Genomic DNA, 14705 nt, shown 5'->3' with positions numbered 1-14705 from the left:
CCGCATGTGTGTGTCAAGCCACAGGCAGACAAACTTAATTTAGCAGGCCCAGGTTTTTAACACAGGCCTGAAGCCAGTCAGTGAGTTAGAACTGGACCAAAGGGACAGAAATTTACAGGCTCATTGGTCTCCAAATCCCCCTGAGATCTTCTTTCTCACCCTGAAGGGCACAAGAACTCATTTAGTCATTGATGACCACCACTGATCACATCCGTGTGGTCATATCATTCCTTCAGGCACTTCATTACAGTAAAGCTTTATGGAGCCAAAACTTTTTCCGCTCAACTTTCAAGACCTTGACAGATGACAACCTTAAAAAGACAGGTATGGGAGATCATTCAGCTGTCATTGACTAAACTTCCGACATGGTTTTTGGAAGTGACTGCTAACATGTCCGACATGTTTCTGAGGGTTGGAGCATACACAGTGGCATCCCCATGTGGTAAATCTGTGGCATCTGCGCTTACAATGTTTGTTGTCGCCGATAAAAATCTTAGAACTAGCAAAAAGCCTTGATCGCTGCTTTGGGGAATACACACCTTGGGATCTAAAACAACAAAACTGCTTTGGATTACATGCACCGAGCAAGCAAAGCGAGCCACCAAATTTCCACCAGTCTGCTAACAATCTGTTTGGCTATGTAATTAATAAATATTGCATCAATGACAAGAGGATCAATTATGAATGATGGGTGGCGTAAGTAGCCTGAAGCTAAAGATTGCACATGTGACAATCAAAGTTAACAGAATGAGGCATGTGGGTTTGCACGGGGGAGCGGGACGTATTGCACACACACTTCCCACTGTCACTCTGTGTATCTGCGTGTGTGTCATCTTATTCTGTGAGGTAATAGGCAGTCAGCTTCACAGCCAGTGCATGACCTAGAAAGTGAAACCACACGTCAAGGGACTAAATGAGTCACATGAGCTCAATCATTCTCCCTCTCTCTCTCACTCTCTCTCCCCCTCCCTCCCCCCCTCCAAAGAGAAAAGTAGACAAGGAGAAGAAGTAGAGGATAGACGTGTGGGGGTGCGGGTGTCTTCACCAGCTAATTAAGTCATTTGAAATAGCCACAGAGGGTACCTGTATGCAATCTAGCCGAGGCAAAAGGTTGATGAGGCTCCATGAGGCCCCAGGCTTACTTTAAAAAGAAGGCAAAGAAAGCTAATGAAAACAGGCAAAAAGGTGAACGCACGAGGAAAATAGAGAAGTGGATTATTTTATTTTTTATTATTGAAGCCAAACTTGGAGACAAGCGTGTGTGTCTGTGTGTGCTAGGCACAGTGAGAGAAAGGTCAAGCATGCCCCCAGCAGAGTATTGTCTGCACACACAGGCTGTCAATAGGGAGCAGGTGGGAAGATGCACATCTTGAGGGATGGCTGCATACAGGAGAACAGCGGTGGATAATTGAGCCAGTTCATTCAGCGGCCATGTTATATTTGGACCAATCTTAAGTACATGAAATATTGCTAAACAAAATGTCGACAGGAAATGATTATACAGCAACACCTTTAAGTTTAGGAAATGAAATGCACCCCAAATGTATTATTATTAGCCCGACCGATATGGATTTTTTTGAGGCAGATACAAATTTTTGTCAGAAGAAATACTGATATATAAATATAGATTAAATATTAACAGTTATACATCAATTTTAACTATTCACGGGCCAGCCTGGTCCCTATTCCCTAAAACTGACTTTCCTTTTCGGTTCTCAGGATGCATTTTGCGGCACAATGCATTTAATTCATGAAGTTATAAGGACAGTAATCCTTCTCGTTGCACTATGTTTTTATTTTCCTAAACAAATGGTAAATTTAGGTTGTGTGTAACATAGTGCCATGCAGGTTCCTTGCACACCTTGCACTGCTAATATAAGGAATGCTAGTGAAAATTTGGATTTTTTTTCTCTTAATAACAAGTCTGTAGAATGATATCATCAACGCATTTTATTATATATTCAGCATTTAGGGGTAAAATAATATGTTATAGATATTATATTTGGGACGACGTTTGAAGTTTCAAAATAGGCCAATTTAATCATCTGGCGGATTAATCAATTGGCCCCTACTAATAACACAAACCTTAATGCAGACCAATGCAAAATGTTACAACCAATGTTTTGCTTTCCCTTCAGAGCCACACATGATATCAAACACAGAACATATGTGAGTGTTTTATGCCCTAACACGCGTGCCCTCTCCAGGGGCATGCTGGCGACACCAGTGAGTGAAATGGGTCACACACATGTGCGCAGGAAGTAAAGACTGCGGCATTGGCAGCATGGTGAGGGCAAACGGGAGGCTGGATGTGGAGTGATCGGGCTTTTCTAGGCCAGGTCTCCTGACAATGCACCACTGTCTCATGTGGCGGGCTAAAGGATAAAGGCTGTGTTTTGGCCTGACATTACCGCTACGTGTTCCAGACGAACACACACACACACACACACACAGACATAATACTCAACACATACAGTATCTTATATCTCACAATAATATGCTTGGCAATGTGAGAACACTGGCACAAAACACTCTAATCTAGCGGTGGCCAAGGAGGCTTAGGGCACGTTCAAGACCCCAGAATTTGATTCATCTGTTCTTTTTCCATTGCTGCTATAATAAAGCAGTATGCAGCAGATCTTCTCTGCAGCCTGTAGAGAGAGAGATAGATCAGCGTGTGGACTTCAAAGAGGTTGCAACTAGGTCACCACAAGCCACTGCAGTCATCCAGAGCACAGCATTGGGTCTGAGACATTGCTCTTCACTCTTTCACCTCCCCCTCCCCTACGTGCTTGAACCGTGTCGCTTTTCTTATATCACTGTACACCATATAATTAATTTAGGAGAGCTGAAAAACCAAGGCAATAACGACATTAAAAAATAAACAACACTGAAAATAGCCACCAAACAAAACACCTCATGTTGCTACAGTAGCGATAAAGTCCCTAATAATCGTTGAGGTATTGAAAAAAAGAAAGCATGAAAGAATGCTGCCAAATGCTACAATCTTAACCAGCATATGGCATCTATCATCATAGTATTCTCTCATATTGTGCTATAGTTTCTACCATGTTCGATTTTTACCATGTTAACATCTCGGAGCATCCAAGTATCAAACATCCAAGCTTTTGGTGCAGTCTACATTTGAACAAGAGTGATTTTACATCACCAACCATACAATGAAGATGACACAAATGTGTCCCGGAGAAAAGAAAAAAAGAGATTATAAAATGTTTCCACCCATAGGTCTTCAGCCTACAAACCACTAACTTCCAAGGCTTCCAATGTTTTATTGCCTACATACTCAAATTTTCTTTAATAGATCATAACTTTAGTATTGGCATTGGCAAACATTCATTTCACTGCTCACGTAATGGCAAAGAAGAATCCCTTGATCTGTCTTACACTGATGGCCTTTGGGTGATTAACCAAAGCAGCAGCCCATGAGACAAACTACAAACTAGAACCTTAGAAAGAGGAGAGTAAAAAATGGAATAATACCAAAAAAAATCAGAAGGGAGAGAGGACAAGGGAGGGCAGTGTCAAAAGGTCAAAATGAACAGAGAGCTGTAGGGCCACTATACCTTTGACAACATTGAGCAAAAACTAAACCCACACGGGAAAGTCATACCAATAAGTTAAGAGGAATACAGAAAGGGAGATTTCCGCAAGGTGAGCGTTGATTGTTGGACATTTGGAGGGAGAATTTGGCTAAACACAATCTAAATCCTGTGTTCTTACTTTGGTTTCTGTGTTTTAGTTTGCAATGTTGTATTTGTTTTTTGCAAGGGAGTGTGAACGCATGTGTTTTGTCACTGTACTTGTGTCTGCATGTTGTGTGTGTTCAGAGCTACGGATGACATTCGTTTGACTGACATCGGGGGCGACGGCAGCACAGTGGCATATGGTAACTGCCTGCTAACTGCTAAAACTTGACATCAGCGCAAACAAGTCAGCCAAGCATGGCATCGCGCGCTCCTGAGAGGGTTAAGGGATAAGCTGTCAGCATACTGCAGGAAAATAACACCTATCACCAGCATTGTAATACCTGATAAAAGGGGGAAGCAGCCAGACCAAATGCACGATTTGGCGCTGAATCAGGTAATGATGAGATGACAAGTTACAAAGGAAAAGTGTTGGCAACTAGCGGTTTGTCAAACGTGTCGTGTCGGTATTTTACCGTAGCATTTTTTTTTTTTTTAAATAATGCTAAATATGTGTTTTGTATTCACATGATACACACATGATACACCGTATATATATATTTATATATATATATATATATATATATATATATATATATGAAATTTGGCCTTTGACTGTAATACCAATAACATCCATAATAATGTAAGGCAAAAATGCTAGCTATATTTTGCGTAAACTTACCGATATAGTAGCAGAAGTTGAAGTTGATCCACAAATTAGCCTGCTTTTGAGCAATACTTTTACTTTATGTGAAAAACAATCCAGAGTGTTAACGGACTGGAAATTGCTTTAAGCACTGAAACCTGCTTTAACGCTGCACCTCTGATTTCCTGGGAAAGGCAAAGCCTGCTTACAGCATTCATTTTCATTTCTAACCAAAGAGCTGACACTAAAACTATTAACAGAAAGATTTGTTGTGTTGTTTGCCTCTAAACCCTGTGTGCCCCTACAGGACCTCGGTAACCCCTATTTAAGTACTGAGTTTCCGCTCATCGATCAAAGTGTGCCACACACAGTCCAAGAGCATGAGTGTACAGCACCGTTCAACTTTGACCTGAGAGATGCTCAGTGGCTGATTGTGTAAGCTTGCGTATGTGTGTGTGCTGGAGTGTAAATGCACAAGGGGGGTAACCTATCTGCTCACCACTAGCTCCTCACAAAACTCAATTTCCCCCCGGAACATCCACAGCTAAGCACTTTTAACCTCCACAAACCTGCGGTGATGGAAGGTACGTGTCAACTTTACAAGGGAAGCAAGCACACACACGAAAGTGCACGAATGCCTCGGCACCAGCTGACAAATTGTGGAAAAGATTGTGGTGGATATTTAATGTGTGAGTACGTATCTTTTTTTTTTTGGGTTAGTGTGTTGGCCGTAGACAAGCGTTCCCAAGGAGAGCGTGAAGAGGCATCCAGCACACACAGCCTGGGGCCCTCTGGAGGAAAGACTAAACAAGACCTTCCCACTGGGACACACACACACTACACACTGCCTGCAGCTGTAAATGACCTACTAGTACCCACCTCACATACTGTACGCACACAAAACACACCATGATAGATTTTATTTTCATTTCAAGAGGGAAACGGTATCATGTGGGTTAATAAACATGTACTCCCTTATTATGTTCCACGATTAGATCAAATTATCTTCTCTTTGAGTGCTGGCTAACAACATCCTCCTCCCCTGGGCTACATACTTGAGCAGCTTGAACAGCACAAACTAAGAAGCTTTTGTGCTTTTGCACATTTCATTTACATTTCAACGGATCAGTCATCCTGCAAGAGGAAACAGCCTTCTTCTCACCCGATCAATTAAAAGGTGTGTTCTAATACTTCCATTTAGTGGACCTTATAATTTACTATATCGAGAGTTACTTTTCATCAAATCTATTGTAATTATTGACAGAGTGGAGGCAGACGATTAATGATTCGGGCTACATGGTCAGCAAGGCCAAGTAGATAAAAGTTTCTTTGCTCTTATTATACAAATTTAATCTGGAAACTTCCAGACGAACTTGAAGACAGCACTATTTACACTAAGCCTTCTATTTTGATATTAGTTTGCTGAAAACCCCCCTCAAGCAGCTTTTTGAGTTGCTCATTAGCCACTTGTCACATACTAACAAGTCCATGACACATTTTACACCATGTTATAATTGTGTTCTAGGCAAAATGTATGATGCAAACATAAATTTGGTGACTTCTGACACCCATAAATTGTAACATGATGCTTTCTAACAGGTTGTGCTGTCACAGTTGGAGCCACACTACGCACACAATTTTCAGGTTGGGTCATTTAAAAAAAAAAAGACAAAAAATGTTTGTGTCAATCCTACGGCTGTAAAGGTGCACTCTAAAAACAGTTAGGTCAAAATGAATACTGCAAAAACTAACAAATTTTTTGTTGTAAGGTTGTTTTGCGTGTTATTTCATTTATTTGTGTACACTCTAAAACAGTTGGGTCAAAAGTAACCCAATTATAGATCTAAAAGGGATCAATCTACTTTATGTGTCAATTTGACCCAACTTTGTGGGTTGTTTTATACAAAATGACCCAATTTTTTGACCCAAGTAAAGGATCTAACCAATATTTATGAGTTGTTTTACGCTGAAATACCCATTTCTGGACTCAAAGTTGGGTCAAATCGACCCAAGTAGAGGATCGGTCTATTTTTGACCCATAGTTGGGTTGTTTTTTGGCCCAACTGTTTTTAGAGTGTACCTTCACTGATCTGAAATCAATTTGGGTCAAAATATGGCCGACAACTTTGTGGGTTATTTATTTAACCCAAAGGGTTTCGGTCATAATTAATAACCCATTCAACAACCCCCCAAATTGGGTTGTTTTGTCGGTTATTCATTACAGTTGGGCACAAGGAATAATCCATAAACGAACCCAATTTTTGCTGTTGGGTTGTTTTGCGTGTTATTTTATTTATTTGTGTATTTTCACTCCGGAAACAGTTGGGTAAAAAAATAACCCAAATCGGGTCAAAAAGGTCCCGACAACTCTTTGGATTATAGTATTCATTTTAACCCAATTTCTTCGGTTAAATAAATAACTCACACAACAACCCATTTTTTATGAGTTGATTTTCGGGTTATTTTATTTGTGTACCTCATGAACACTCTATAAACAGTTGGGTCAAAACAAAAACCTCAAATTGGGTCAAAAGGGGCATAACACAAAGGACTAAGCCAAAAAGTTATGCCAAATATAAGCAACAAAAATAAAGAAATAAATAAGTAGAGTTTTGTGTTTTATTCATATGACAGTTTTTGGGCAAAAAGTTGAAGTCTTTTTAGAATGTGGTTTTGACAAACTAGATAAAATGACTTAAACTGGGAAAATCCATAAAGAGTAAACAAGTTTGCCAATCAAAACTGACATAAATAACTACTATAATATGCCTACATTATTTTTTATGAATCAGTACAAATATATTGCTAATATTGTTATAATGCTCCCATTCATCTGCGGTGTGTGTGAGAAACATTAGCGAGCTGGAGTAAGCCTCAGGATGTACATATCTTCTTAATATCGTCCTCTGACTGTCAAACAAAGGCTCCCTGCCAAGAAAAACTCACACAATCAATATACTGCTACAAGGTGTACATAAAAACGCACACGCTGACACACACACACAAACACACACACATACTTGCACTTATATAATTGTGAGGACATCCATAGACATAATGCATTTCCCAGCCCCTTCACCTAACCCCAACCATCAAAAATGATTCCCTACCCTCATTCCTTAACCTAACATCAACCATAACCCAATTCAAACCTAAACTCCAAAACCAAGTCTTGACCCTCAAAAACAGGTCTTGAGTTCCAAAATGGCCTCGCGTCACAAAAATGTCCTCAATCTGTTGGTTAAAGACGTATTTTGGTCCTCACAATGTAGTATGTACAAGCAAACACACACACACACAACGGGGATGATGTACAAAAACTAAAGCACACAATCAGCTGCATGCTCATGCAGTCTTGCACTGCAATTGCACACGTACAGAAGCACACTTGTCACGCATGCTGAAAAACACTTAATATGCAAATATATATTTTTTTACAACAGAGACAGCATTGCATTGTATTCATTTGGTCATGGGGAGGGGGCTGAAGATAGATTAAAAAAAAAAAGGTCTCTAGATATACAGCATGGATCCCAGTTGATGAGATTTCACATACGAAGCAGCAAGCGCTGTTAGGACAGGGAATACCACCACAAAATAATGTTTTCTCTCCCACTGATCAATTTTTAATTTGGCCCGTGCAGCCGAGCCCTTGGCGGGCCTGGCCCCGGTAATTATGGCGGGTTATTGACAGCTGCCTTCCCGCGGGAGGCTATTTAAAAGAGGTTTTAACCCCAGAGCAAGTCCAGGCCCCACACCCGCCTTTGAAGGTGTCAAGTGCATTGATCTGAGCTGCGGGATGTGCTGGTACATCTCCACCTGGACGTGCGTGTGTGTATGTAGGTGTGTGTTGCTTGCACGGCTGCTTACAAGGCCATAGTGAGTCAGAACAGGTTTTGACCCCCCCCCACACACACACACATACATACACATAGCAATATTGTCCTCTGGCTAAACCGGGCTTGTTGGATAGAATGATACCTGCTGGCCTCTAGTAGCCACCTGATGCCCCGAGATAGGCTGTACACACTGTACATTCAATGTTATCGCATCGCCTCATACACACACACACACACACGCACACGCACACGTACAAAACCACAGCTCGGGGGGAAATAGAGCAACTAATGAGAGTTGAGGAGGAGGGAAGAATAGTGATTGGATGGAGAGGTGGGCATCCTCAAAATGCAGAAGGCCGTGATACAATACAGGCCCAAGCAAAAGGTGCTGAAAAAGACATCATCTGGTTGAAAAAAAAAAATGTCAAGGAGGGTAGAAGGAGGTCACATGACATAACTTAAAAGAGGATTTTTTTTGGGGGGGTGAGTGTTTGAGTTGCTCTGCCTCACTGCCCCCATTCAGCCTCCCATTGAAAAAGAGCAGATACAAATCAAAAGGCTTTTGACACCCTTCTGAAAACAGCACACCCACCCCCTCTCACTTTCCAAAGGGGTCTCCAGTGAGAGAGGGAGTGGGGTGAGATGGTTGGAGGCCAAGCAATGCCACAGATCTGTGTTCATCATATTCACAATTTATTTCACAAAGGTTGAATTGAGGACAACTGGACTTGTTGGTTGTTTTAGGTGTTTTTTCCACCCTTAAAGCTGCTCTATGTAACAATTTGTCCACGTATATATCTTTACAATAGCTTTTTTTTATTTGACCACTTATGACTGAAACATCTTCTAATTAGTAGATTAACACCTTACCTTTTCACAGTGGGTACTCCTGCAAGCAACTAGCTAATAGTTTTCAGACTGGATTCGGGTTTAAATTTCCTACCCTGTGTCTGCGAACATGACGCCATGTGCGCATTGTGTACGCAAAGAAGGAAGTGTGCCGTTGAATTTTTGGGCCACAGGTGGCAAGTAGCGATTCAAAATTCAATTTTCTGCTTTCAGCAGCTTTAAAGAAAAAAATAGAACTGAACAATTACAGTATACTAGTTACACTTTTGTAATTGACATTTTTGTTACAATTATCAGTATGACCTGACAGTATTGCACTACCGAAATGATCTGTGTAGATAGGCCAGACTACTACACAACACTTACAGCTAGCAACAAAAGTTAAAAAGAAGGAATTGGACAGATCCCGAAACAAAACATAGGCGGAGGGGCCACAGGCAGCTGAGAAACAGAACTGACATGGAATTGGCAACATTTATGTTGACAGGTAAGTTTATCACCTTTTGGATATTCAATTGATTGTGCTTCCCCCAAAAAACACAACTTCAAATTGATAACATTTAGTGTTATAGTAGCACAAATAAGTCCCGCTACCAATGTAGCAGCCGTGGCTGATGCTAGCTTATTTACATTGCACATGTGGTGCACGTCAGTAAAATTAGTGTGGCTTTGGTCAGAGACCTAATGGAGAATTATGATTGAATTATTCCAAACGGTACTAATTTAAGTGGTCCACTTGATGAGTTTACCTTCTGTAAAATAATTTGCAAAGATTTTTCTGATAAATGTTGAAACATCAAAGTATATTGACATCTATGGGACTACAACCTTTACTGCACACGGTGGACATAAAAAGTCATCAAACTGCGACCTACTGTAAACACAATGACCGCATCTCTCCATTCTTCTTCCTTGATTATTCTGACCGATTTTCTTCCCGCCAGCCACCCTTCTAAAAGCCCACAGCTCCCACCCTCCACCATCTCCGTCTCAGGATGCAGAGCAGAGGCAGGGCCAGAAGGTAATGATACAGCTGCCACGGTGCAACAAGCAAACCTGTCGACTGTCAAGCATTGAAATCATGAAGGAATAAGCTGTCATTAAGAGGCCTTCTCCCAGTAGTGGAGCTGTCAGAAGCTTGCCTTCTGCTTACCCGCTCTCTCTATATATACTAGCATCTATCCTTTGCCTGTCCCACCCCATTTGCAGTCGCCTTCCTCTCATTTCGCTCTTCTTGCTTCAATCCTCTCTATGCGCCACACTTTCTCCCCTTCTCGGCTGTCTTCGAACCAATCATAAAACCTGCATCCTCACCAACTTTCTTTTCCTCATATCAGATTCCGCTTTTCCGCCTCTTTCCCCTAACTCCGAGGAGTAAGCTGCTCTAACCTGTCATTTGAAAAGGCTATGGGAGTAGCACCACTTCCACGTTCACGCAGTGTCATAAAGCCGCCATGCATGAGATCTGCACATGCACTACAAAAATTTCAAATGATGCAAAATGTGAAGATGTGAGGTGATCATGTAAACGCGTGTGTATGTTTATCTGCAGACAAAATTATTTCATTTTAGTAATGTGGAGTGATAGTAATATGGCTGCTATGGGTGGGCATGGTTTATCCGTTTCCAATTAATTGATCATGAAGAAGTTTTGTATGAACAAGCAAAATGTAATAATCTTAGTAGAGGGAGTTCACGTTCATGTGGATGCTGGGGGACTAGTGCTGTCACTATCGAACATTTTTAGAATCAATTAATCTCTTGATTGTTCAATCGATTGATCGACTAATCAGATTCATTTTAATTTAGCATTACAAAAGCATTTTTCCCTGATTACTCTTTATTAACCAGTGATTGGTGTTTATTTTGTACTTTTACTTATTGTTATTCAAAGTAAAATCAGATGTTTGCAAATGTCTTATTTTGATTAAACACATACATTTCATCAAGGACTACAGAACTCAGTGAACAATTACTGTTGATATGCTGACATCAGAGGATTTGGACAATTTAAAATAACAAAAAATGGCTCCAAACAATTACTCGATTAATTTGATAATCGATTACTTGTCGATTAATCAATTAATTTTGGCAGCTCTATGGTGGATACAATTTCTTTGTTACCTAAAGGAGGACTGCAACTAAATAACCTTTAGCTGTGAGACAGAGGTCACTCAAATGTATTTGTCAACGTTCCTACTTGGGTTGGGTCACGAGGTCATTGTGTTATGATGTCGATGTTGTCAGTTGTTATGCAGTTGCTATGTACCTTATGATGACAATGTTTGATGGTGATATATTAGCCACTCTGAGTTTGTATAGTCTTATACAGTTACTATGTCCCTTATAATGACAATGTGATAATGTCCTATGCTGTGCAGTTGCTATGGTCCAGTATTAGCCACTGTTAATTTGTCTAGTCACTCTTATTTTATCATATAGGCCTTTATTCTGTCACATCGAATTATGCATTAGCCTATTGAGAGTTACTGAATGACGTCAGTACGTCGATGTTCCTTAGCCGAGGTTTCTCTTATTCAAGGTTCTTCCATCAAGTGTTTTCATCCATTCCATCTGAATCCAGCCCTGCTCTCGGCTGCTCCTTTGTATTTTTGTATATAAAGACGTCCTGTTTCCCAACTCCTGTGTGTTTGGGTCCCAACTCCTCACCTCATGTGACAGATAGTTAAGATTTTTTCTTTTTAATGCCCATCACGACTAGCCATTGGTTCACGTGGCTGACATTTTTAAAGTGTGGAATCAATCTTCACTCAATCTCGACATCACCCTAAATCAGCTGATTATGTGTGGCATGTTGTTGTAAATGGAATTTGAATATTAAAATAAATGTGCGTGATGGGAAAGGCCTTGCTAACTTGCCCGATGAGCATTCTCTCCCATATGCATGCTGACTGGCAGTTGTGAGCCCATCAGGAGAGGAAAGGTTGAGGAACATGGTTAAGAATTTCTGAACGGTGGTTCATCACAGTCATGTGCTTACAGACAAGCAAACTATAGATCTGCACATGCAAAGCAGGGCTCTTAATTCAGTGTGTGTGAGAGTGAAATCATAAGGGTGTATTTTGTAAAGCCAAAAAGCATTCCCCATGTACCCCACTCAGCGCACTCAAGTTGACCCTTTGCTGCAGGCTTTTGAATTTCCAATCAACTTCCCAGGAGAAACTTCACAAAAGCTGCACCGGAGGCAATATTTTATGGGTGCCAAATGTTTGTAAAACCAACCTAATCTAAATGTAAAAAAAGGATGCTTAAAAATCATGTGTGATTATGATTACTTCGGAAATATAGACCCAAATAGCATGATGTTTAAATTAATGATTTACAAAAAAAATCCAACCAAAGTTAAGTTTCTTTAACTGTTAAATTATTTAAAATAGCTTTACTGTATTTTCTATTTGCTGAGTTAGTCAGAAAATGATCTGCAGCAAAGACAACATATAAGCTGTAATTGTAGGTACATTATTAAAGCAACAAAAGCTGAATTAGAACTACAACCTTTGCAAAGCAGATCAGATCGGTAAAAATGCCTGACAGAAGGTGAGACATGTGAAGGACCCCACAAGAACGTGCCACACTGGCATCATAGTGCACTCCTATCCAACCCAGCCCGTCATGGATAGTTTGGATACCATAACAGACCATGAGAAAACGACTTGAATATGGAGAAAACAGTGGCCAAAACCCAACGCCACACAATAGTTTTGGCAAACAAGGTTGCCATATTTACTTGGAAAAGAGTGTTAAAAAAAAAAGTAGCAAAGCATTGTATAGCAGTTGATGCAGGAAAAGAGGAAAAAAAAACACACAGCTCAGGTCAATTGGTGACTCTTAGATGGTCTTAAGTGTGATTGGCTGTCACCATGTGTCAGCTCCTGACAGAGTGGATAGCTGTCCCAATTATATCCTCCCATGTCTCTGGCCTAATGCCAACAGGCATCAGTCTCAGCCTCCTACTACCCTCTAAAATAAAAAAAAAGTGGAAAGGACAAACCCCATCAGTTGTATACATGTGAATTCAGTAGAAAGGAAGTTCGACATTTTCCTCAGTGGTACAGAATGATGTCACCACCAGTTCTTGTACACTCACTTCAAAAAGCATTCACACAAATTTCATGCTATGACAGACTGAGCCACAAACATGCCCATAATAGATGCAGACAGCACAAATTGACTACAAATGTATGTGAGTGTCTACCCAGCGCATGCCTCAGTACAAGGCTTGTCTGTGGTAAACGCCTGGATGATGATTTGTCAGAGTCTAGGAACACGTTTCCTTGTTTACTATGATGAACGAGCAAGACTCGCACTACCATGTTCTCTATATCTAGCCTGTCACTTTGGCTCTCTGCAGCACGGCGTTGCCTTCCGCTGCAATCCCAACCCGGGTAAACGCATTTCAAAGACAGTCTCTGGATCGCTGAATCATTGGTTAGCAAACCTTGCAGATGCACAGGCATGCAATACAAACATCTTCCGAAGTTGTACACAGCGGGAAAGAGGCTTTACACAGCAGTGAAGGTCTTTATGGCATTCAGATGGACGTATTGGAGGGACACGGGGGGAGTGGGAGAACAGGACCCCCCCCTCCTAAGTCAATTTGAACAGCAGGCCGATGAAATTACACAGGTAGAGGTGGCCAGGCTTGACAAATGAGAACAGAGGTGGGGATGAAAATAATATGAGAGGCAGGGGCCCCTTTTGCTTGCTTTTACACGTGTATATAAATGTGTGAAATGATATGCTATGGGAGCAGAAAACAATAAATATGTCTCATTCCTTCCTCTTGTGGATTTTTATATATATTCTTACAAGAATACGTGAAGGCATCAATTCTTTCTCTAGAGCACTAAGTATGAGTAGTAACAGCACGCAAAGAAATTGAGCAAATGACTGCTTGGATAGACTGATACCAATTATTAGTTGTCAAGGAGGCCGATTTTTGAGCAGATATTCACTTTTACTAAAAGGGAAAATATTGGCATTAAAAAAAATCTAATAAACTTAAACTATTAACAATTATGATTGCTGAAATGTCTATTGAACAACTTTTCAGATTTGCAAAATGTTTGTTTGTTTTAATCTTATACAATAGACATATTTGTTTTAAAATTCTAACAAAAAGTTCAGAGAGCTCCCAGGGCCATAAGCATGTCTTAGATTAAAAGTGAAATGAAAACTTACAATAAGTAAATAGCTCCCTATTGTTTTCTACAGTAAATCAAAGTTTCCACAATTTTTAAATATCTGAAATTATCACTTATAGGTCATCTCTTATAAAATTGACAGAAAATTCAAATAAATAGTTCGCTGAAGTTCATGCAGTTTTTAACTGATCTAATATCGGCCATCAGATATTTAAAAAAAGGCTGATGTCGATATTCGTCAAAATGATGAATATCTGCGCCGATAATTCGCCCGGCCGACAATCGGTTCGTCCCTAATTTGGAGTGCTAAAATCATGACCTCGCAGATACAGTATACAGACAAATGTTTTGGGACGCCCAGCCATTGGACTTGAGAACGGCCTGCGTCACTATGTCTGTTCCACTTATCGCAAAACTGTTTACTGTCTTCTTCTACCAGAAAGCCACCCAACCGTGCTTTTACAGATTTTTGGAAAGGGGTCTAGTGATACTGGAGCAAAAA

At 40.5% G+C, this 14705-nt stretch overlaps 1 protein-coding gene across 3 annotated transcripts in view; it reads right to left on the bottom strand.

Annotated features, from left to right (window-relative positions):
• Positions 1-14705, bottom strand: part of arb2a (ARB2 cotranscriptional regulator A) — a 150928-nt gene that overhangs the window by 119448 nt on the left and 16775 nt on the right. The gene's annotated exons all lie outside the window — the stretch shown is intronic.

The sequence above is a fragment of the Leptonotus elevatus genome, chromosome 5, assembly GCF_054856555.1.
Source record: "Leptonotus elevatus isolate MCC_2025b chromosome 5, RoL_Lele_1.0, whole genome shotgun sequence".
Lineage (NCBI taxonomy): Eukaryota > Metazoa > Chordata > Actinopteri > Syngnathiformes > Syngnathidae > Leptonotus > Leptonotus elevatus.
The sequence above is the reverse complement of the archived record's forward strand: the minus strand, read 5'-3'. Positions and strand labels throughout refer to the sequence as shown.